This window comes from Alosa pseudoharengus, unplaced genomic scaffold (assembly GCF_046254945.1).
Source record: "Alosa pseudoharengus isolate Yale_2024_CS ecotype anadromous, Long Island Sound unplaced genomic scaffold, YU_APseudo_1.1 YU_APseudo_1.1_scf_19, whole genome shotgun sequence".
In the NCBI taxonomy this organism is placed as follows: Eukaryota; Metazoa; Chordata; class Actinopteri; order Clupeiformes; family Clupeidae; genus Alosa; species Alosa pseudoharengus.
Genome location: NW_027468657.1, coordinates 16,886,173 through 16,893,201, shown reverse-complemented (window position 1 = coordinate 16,893,201; position 7,029 = coordinate 16,886,173). Strand labels below are relative to the sequence as shown.

At 40.8% G+C, this 7,029-nt stretch overlaps 1 long non-coding RNA gene across 1 annotated transcript; it reads left to right on the top strand.

Annotated features, from left to right (window-relative positions):
* The first annotated feature begins 1,118 nt into the window (after positions 1-1,118).
* Positions 1,119-3,129, top strand: LOC143133104 (uncharacterized). The gene is made up of 3 exons (XR_012988446.1): positions 1,119-1,813; positions 2,506-2,653; positions 2,865-3,129. It is a non-coding gene; the product is annotated as an uncharacterized LOC143133104 (long non-coding RNA).
* The last annotated feature ends 3,900 nt before the right edge of the window (positions 3,130-7,029 follow it).

Below are 7,029 nucleotides of genomic sequence, written 5' to 3'. Positions count from 1 at the left end.
TTCATGATAAGAAACATTATTCTTAAATTGCTTCATCATTTGACCACACAGGTTTACACAGAGTGATATACCTGGAATACCTCCACATCAGGGTTGTGCACAATTCGAATTGCAATTCTGCTTCCTGTTTGCTACCTCAATTTAAATGCAAGTGAAATTCAAGAATTTTATTGGAATTTAAGAGCCAGTTTCAATTCAATTCTGGAATTTTGCACAAGCCTGCTCCACATACCTCCACAGTGTGATATACCTGGAATACCTCCACAAGTAAAAAATGTTTACTTCTGAGAGACTCAGTCTCTCTGGGATGCTCTTTTGTTTTATATCCCCATTCATTCATGGTTCCAGTTGAACTAATTAGTTGTGAAATGTTCCTCCTTTTGTTGTCTTTATCATTACACAACATTTCCAGCCCCTGTCCCAACTTTTTTGAGACGTGTTGCTGACATCAAATTCAAAATGTGCTAATATGTTCCATGAAATAGACAAATTTCTCTCCTTCAACAAATAATATGTTGTCTTTGAACTATTCTCAATGAAATATAGTGTTGATATGATTTGTAAGTCATAGCATTCTTTTTCTATTCACATTTTACAAAGTGTCCCAACTTTTTTGGAATTCGGGTTGTATAAAAATGTTGCCAACTAAATATTCCATTTGATGCACTCAAGCAGACATTATACCAGAGAGGGTTAAAGCGGAGCCATCTTTCATTAAACATGGCAGTTGGAAATTCTAGATTGCACAGAAAAACTCTAGAATAACTTGCAGTAATATTTTACTCCAGAAAATAATAGTGACATTTGTTTTGAGTCTGCCTGGCCCCAGAGGTCAAATCTGAAGTGGCTCCATGTCTGAAAAGGAAGTTTACAGTCTCTAGAAACACTGGACAAAATGCCATGCTTGAGTCATAAAATGCACAATATATTTTAATATGTATGAGATTATCTGCTCCACTATAAATACCAATTTTTACCATTGTGTTGCTTTAAAACTACGAGATGTATCAGGAAGGAGGGGTCTTTTTGTCTTCTGAGAGGGATCTGTAGACCTCGCTCTCGCTTTATTTTCTTTTCCTCTGGTCACCGCTGGCTTGCATTCTGTTTGGTTTTAAAGGGGTGATAGAATGATGATATAGGGTATTTTGTGCTGGTCCTTAAGGTCTCTGAATAGGGTGTGTAACATTGGTTGGGCTGAAAATGGCATATGTGCTGTTCTATGTGCCCTAATGCAAGCCTGGTTGAAAGCCCTAGAATGAAACGAGAGGTTTTCTTCCTTGTATGGTATGCTCATGAATATTTAGATAAACTGCGTGCTGATTGGTTGGTTTACAACGAGCGAAGCTCCCGAGCAAAGACGCAAACATGGCCGACAGCACTCACTGAAACAGCCAAGGTGGAAATACTATGGAGACATAGGTGTTGAACAGCATATTTGACCCTGAATCAGAGGAAGAATCTGAAATAGAGGAGCAACCAGTCGCCCATAGATTGGAAATGACTACTTCAGAGTGGTAAGTTTTGTCATTTACTTTTTGCCACACGTAGCCCAGTTAGCTAGCTGTAATACTAGTGCACGTTAGTGTCGTAGACTAAGCTAAACATTAGGTTCATTTTTAGCATTGTAAGCAACAGAAGTTATTTATTTGCACACAAACAAATGTTTTACAACTTGTACCCTTGTGCAATTTTTGTCAAGATGTCCAGTTAGAAGCTAGCTGAAAAGTTCGTAGCCAGTCGTGGGCAGTTCAGGCTATGCTGTAGTGAAAGGAGTGCTGCTTGCAAGGAAAGTAGCTGCTACTCGTTTTAGTCAGTAAGTATATTCTCCTGCTGAATAGGTAATCTGATTAGGAGTTACATACATTATTGTACTGGTAATATGCGATCTTACAACAGGACGTCCAGTTAGCTGGGCAGGAGCTCTGTGCAGTTCGTAGGCTATATGGCTGAAGTGAAACGAGTAGCCTACTGCTCGCGTCAATGAAAATATTACGTTTGTGTCAGTAGGTCTAATGTACTCGTGTAACTATCCTGCTGATTAAGTCATCTGATTATCGAGATTTTTACCTTCTTTCCATGTAGTAATGTATGATCTTACAACGGGACGTCCAGTTAGCTGGGTAGGAGCTCTGTGCAGTTTGTAGCCTATGGCTGAAGTGAAACGAGGTCAACGAAAATATTATTAGGCCTACTCTCGTTTGTGTCAATTCAAAAACACTTTTATTTATCCCCATTTACATACCATGGAGTAGAGTACAATAATCAAAAATCCTATAAATATCACTGTTTAAAATACAGTAGGTACAGTCAGTAGGTCTAATGTAATCTTGTAACTATCCTATTGACATCTGATTGAGATTATTACCTTCTTTCCATGTAGTAGCCTAATATGTGATCTTACAACTCTGGTAACTAAAACTGGAGACATTTACTTAAGCTACTTTGTGCTTCCTGCTCATTCAAAATTACGAAATAACAGCAGGGAAATTATGTTTGTTTTTACAGGTTATGAGAATGGCCCAGGTTCCTGAGGAGCTGACCTGAATGACCATCATGGCCTCGATCCGTTGTGCCTCTATATTTATTTTTTGCAAAATGCAATGAATATTTACAGAGCTGACCATGGCCGTTTGAGAATCAGAGGGATGGAAAGGTGAGGACCATTTGATACAAGTGTTAGCAGTTACAGTATATAAATAAAATATTTTTAACCAATACATTACACATTCATTATTGTGATCAACACCACAAAATGACAAACTTTATTTTTTTTTTTCAACAATCGTCCAGTGATACTCTAATGTAAAAGATTTTTTATAGTAAAAAATGCTTTGCTATGCTTTTCCACCCTGTTCTCGTTGCAGGCAATGAAGTGACTTGGCCTACAGGTCTTTTGTGAGCAGGTGCTGGGGTTTCCTTAGAAGAAGCGTCCGTGTCATGATCCCCTCGTGTGTGGTGCTACGTATATGGAGGGAGCGTCCGGATACTTCAGGACAGTACGTTGGATTCAGACCCCTTGTCGACTGAACCGTGACTCATGTTCAGCAACAGCATCCTCCATAGAAGGTCTGTCATGCTGAGCACACCAGTCTTGGGGCACAGGAATCCGCTGGACGGCATCCCAATCAGGAAGAGGCATCTGTTTGGCATGCTGCGTTTGTCATGTTGTCATTCTTGTAATGTTCTAAAATAAGAACGTGCAAATAAATCCATTGTATTTAGACAACACAGTTTTCAACATATCGACTAGATATCATTTTAATTGATAACGTTAAGTTGTTTCCACTTCTGACGTCAAAAACGTATGTGGGTTATATTACAACTTAGCAACCAAACTATCGTGTTACTCAGCTTCAGTTAGCTATCTTGCTGAGAACATAACCTGTCAGAGATCTCGACAAACATGCATAGTAAAATGTAGGTTAACATGACAACACAGGTTTTATCCGAATGACACACAGGAAAATTAAATAGCCTTGCCAATGAACTAAATCACAAATTCTACTTGCTAGATACACGTTAGCATAACTGCTTAGCGACAAAATAATACTTTCAGCATGCGGTTGTGATGACCTTACGGTGGGAACAGCCCCTCGTTTCAGTAACAGCAGCTTAGCAAATCCATCTTTAAACTGTCCAAGGTTTTGAAAACTGCCTTCGGTGAAATGTTTTGCAAATTAATAACGGAGTGTCGAACTTTGCAGGGATCTTCTGGTAGAAAAACATTATCCTTGCCCCCCGAACTTCGAATCCTTGGGAAGATGGAGTCTCCGCTTTCTTTGTAGCCTAAGTTTCAGCCTGGAACACTGCATTTACGACCATGGCTCATTTTCGATATCCTTGAAGAACTGTCTGCTTTATAATTCCTGTGGATGTAAATGAGCAGGCAGCTAAACTAGTGTTTGTCTCATCTTCGCTCTCCATTCACGTTCCTGTGCTCAGAGCACCAGTGGGCTGGTCTGTATGTAAATTTTGAGGCGTGACAAATGTACAGGCCAGAGCCAAATAAGGCACCACCTGCGAGTTTGCGTAAACTCGCAGCTTCTTTTGGATTCGCCCGTTTTATGGCGGGAGTTTCGAATTGTGAGATTTGCATAGGAAGGAGGTGTCGATGGGGTTTTGAAGTTCTCTGTATCTCCATTTCACCCACTGAACTATCGCTATTCATCTATGACAAGGTAAACTCTGTTTTGCATTCTATGACCCCTTTAATTGTGCTGGTGTATAGACTAGTTATTTGAATTGAAGTCTATATCAATTACAGTTTACATTGAGAGTACACATTCCTATTTGGGAAACAAAGTGCGGCGGGTGTTTTCATGCAATGCTTTAATTAATTGACTGATTAACAGAATTGATTGGCTCTTCAGTCCTCCTGTCTCATATTCCTCAGCTTAATTACTCCTTGATTGATAGGTCATCTTATGAGGAGTGCGTGCATACAGAATAATCACAACACCATTACACGATAGAGTGGGATCAGATCTAATGCATTCAGTTTTAAAATTAACAAAATACTTTTTAATCTGTTTAAGGGCTTTCCTATAAAGCACATAGATGCCGTACTAGAAGGTAACTTTTACAGTATGTCAAAACAAGTGTATTTTACTCACAGTCAGGGGCAAAATTGTCTAAATAATAAGCAGCCTTAAGCAGTTTTTTTTTTGCAATCACTGTATGTGTGAGTTTTTAAAGAGCCACTTTTTCACTTGCAACCCTTGGCCAGCTAAGCACCTATCAGAACTTGACAATGAGAAGCAGTACACAGCAAGTGAAAGGTAAAGGGATTTCAGTCAAGGCTTACCTGAACCATGGCTCTCTCTTACACACACACACACACACACACACACACATATTCCACACATATTCACAGACATTCACACACATCAAATTAACCTTCCGAGTCACACTTACACTTATCTTGGCACAGATTTTTTTCAATTACTTTAAATTATTTCAGTCAATAGCCTGTGGGGGAGTTTAGCAGATATGAAAATGTCACCTCTCCTCACAGGCTTCCTCTCCTTCTTTAAGGAGACGAGAAAAGACAAGGGGACAAAGAGAGGAGAAAAGACAAGGAAACGAGGAGAGGAGATGAGACGAGACAAGGAGACAAAAAGAGGAGAAAAGACGAGGAGAGGAGACAAGGAGAGGAGATGAGACAAGAAGACAGGGAGACGAGGAGAGGAGAGGAGACAAGGAGAGGAGATGAGACAAGGGGACGAGACAAGGACACAAACAGAAAGGAGACGAGGAAACTCTACCAGTCGGAGCCTCTCTGAACCTCTGAGTGCAACCTTTGCCTGGCGGCCAGCTCACCCACTGACCACGGGAAACATGGCTGAGCAAACACAAAGTGGTCATGAATAATACAGGGGCATTGTGAGCGAGCTGACAAGCAATAAAAGTTTCATATTCAATTTACAGATTTGTACTGAAACCCAAACACACACACACACACACACACACACACACACACACGTGGCTGTACTCAGGAGGTGTTCTTTCCCATTCCTGTTATAATGTTATACACCCCCACACCCCTTCTGTCTGCCCTCCAGCTAAAGTAGAGGTCTCCTTTCAGAATCCCCTCCCCATCTCTACACACACACACACACACATTTCCCTGCTAGCCCCTGTTTCAAAGGTCTAAGCTGGCCACTGGGGACAATCTTTCATGTGACATGAGCGAAATGAGAGTCCAAGAAGTCCAAAAACTCTCCAAACAAACAAACAAACACACCAACAAACTTGGCTTCACACAAAGGCTGATACTCTGATTGTGTATTCGGCTGTGCACACCTGTAATTATACGGTTATTACGCTGTGATGGTGTTCTGCTGATCGTACACCTGCTGCGGGGCAAGTGACGCAGCAATTAGTCGCCTGTAATGAGACTGTTTGGATGGAAATTATTATGTAGCCTAGTCATTCAAAAAACACCAGTGGCATCACATTTTTGTTGTTGATATTATTGTCAGTATTGTTTTTCAAATCAATCAGCATCAACAAGAGCTCAATGCAAATCAAACTAGCTAATAGGCTAACTGAAATAAAACCATGCCAATCTCTAGGCATGGTGGAGGGTATGTGATGATGTGGGGCTATTTTAATTCCAAAGGCCAAGGAAACTTTATCAGGATGCATGGTATCCTGGATCCATGAAATAACTGGCCTTTAAAAATAAATATCTGCCTGACTCTATGGGAATTTAGCATAGGAGTTCATATACTTATGCCTCCTGTGTTTTAAAGAACGTTTATCTATTTACAATACATTAGTTGGACATTACATTAATTGGTCTCCTTAAAGGTTGGATTTTTCCTAATTTTTTTAATTAAGACATTAACATCAATTTCTAAAAGATGATGTTTTTTATTTTTATTTTTAGTCAACTTTAGCATGGGTTCACATACTTGCCACTGTATATCTGCTTGAGTCTGCTTGTGTGAATGAGAATGTGTGAATGCTATCAAGGTAAGTCCTAATTAAAGTCCTAATCCAGAGGTGCTAATTGAAGAGATGGGCGCTCGTGAGAGGTGGGGAGAGAGAGATAGACCTTATTACATCAGCGGCTCTATCTCCTCTGATCTGGGAACGGGAGGAGTCTGCTGCTGCTGCTGTTGTGGTGGTGGTCTCACAGGATAGGATCACACAGTACACACACACACACACACACACAATCTGTGAGTGAAGGAACCTGCTGCTGCAGTGGTCTCACAGGATAGGATCACTCTCAGCCTCTCTTAGAGTGGGCAAAAACCCTCATAATGAGGTCAGTGTTCCAGAAGCTCATGGAACACAGTCACACACAGTCACACACGCACACACAGTCAGACATACCCACACAAACACAGCCACACTCTGAAGCGCACACAAACTCGCATACACTCATGCATGCAGTTCACACACACTCACTCACGCACACACATCCACCACCCTGACACACACATCCACACAAACCCAGGGTGTCCCCCGTGACCTACTCATCTTCATTGATCTATAATTAACAGTGTGATTCTGGAGGAG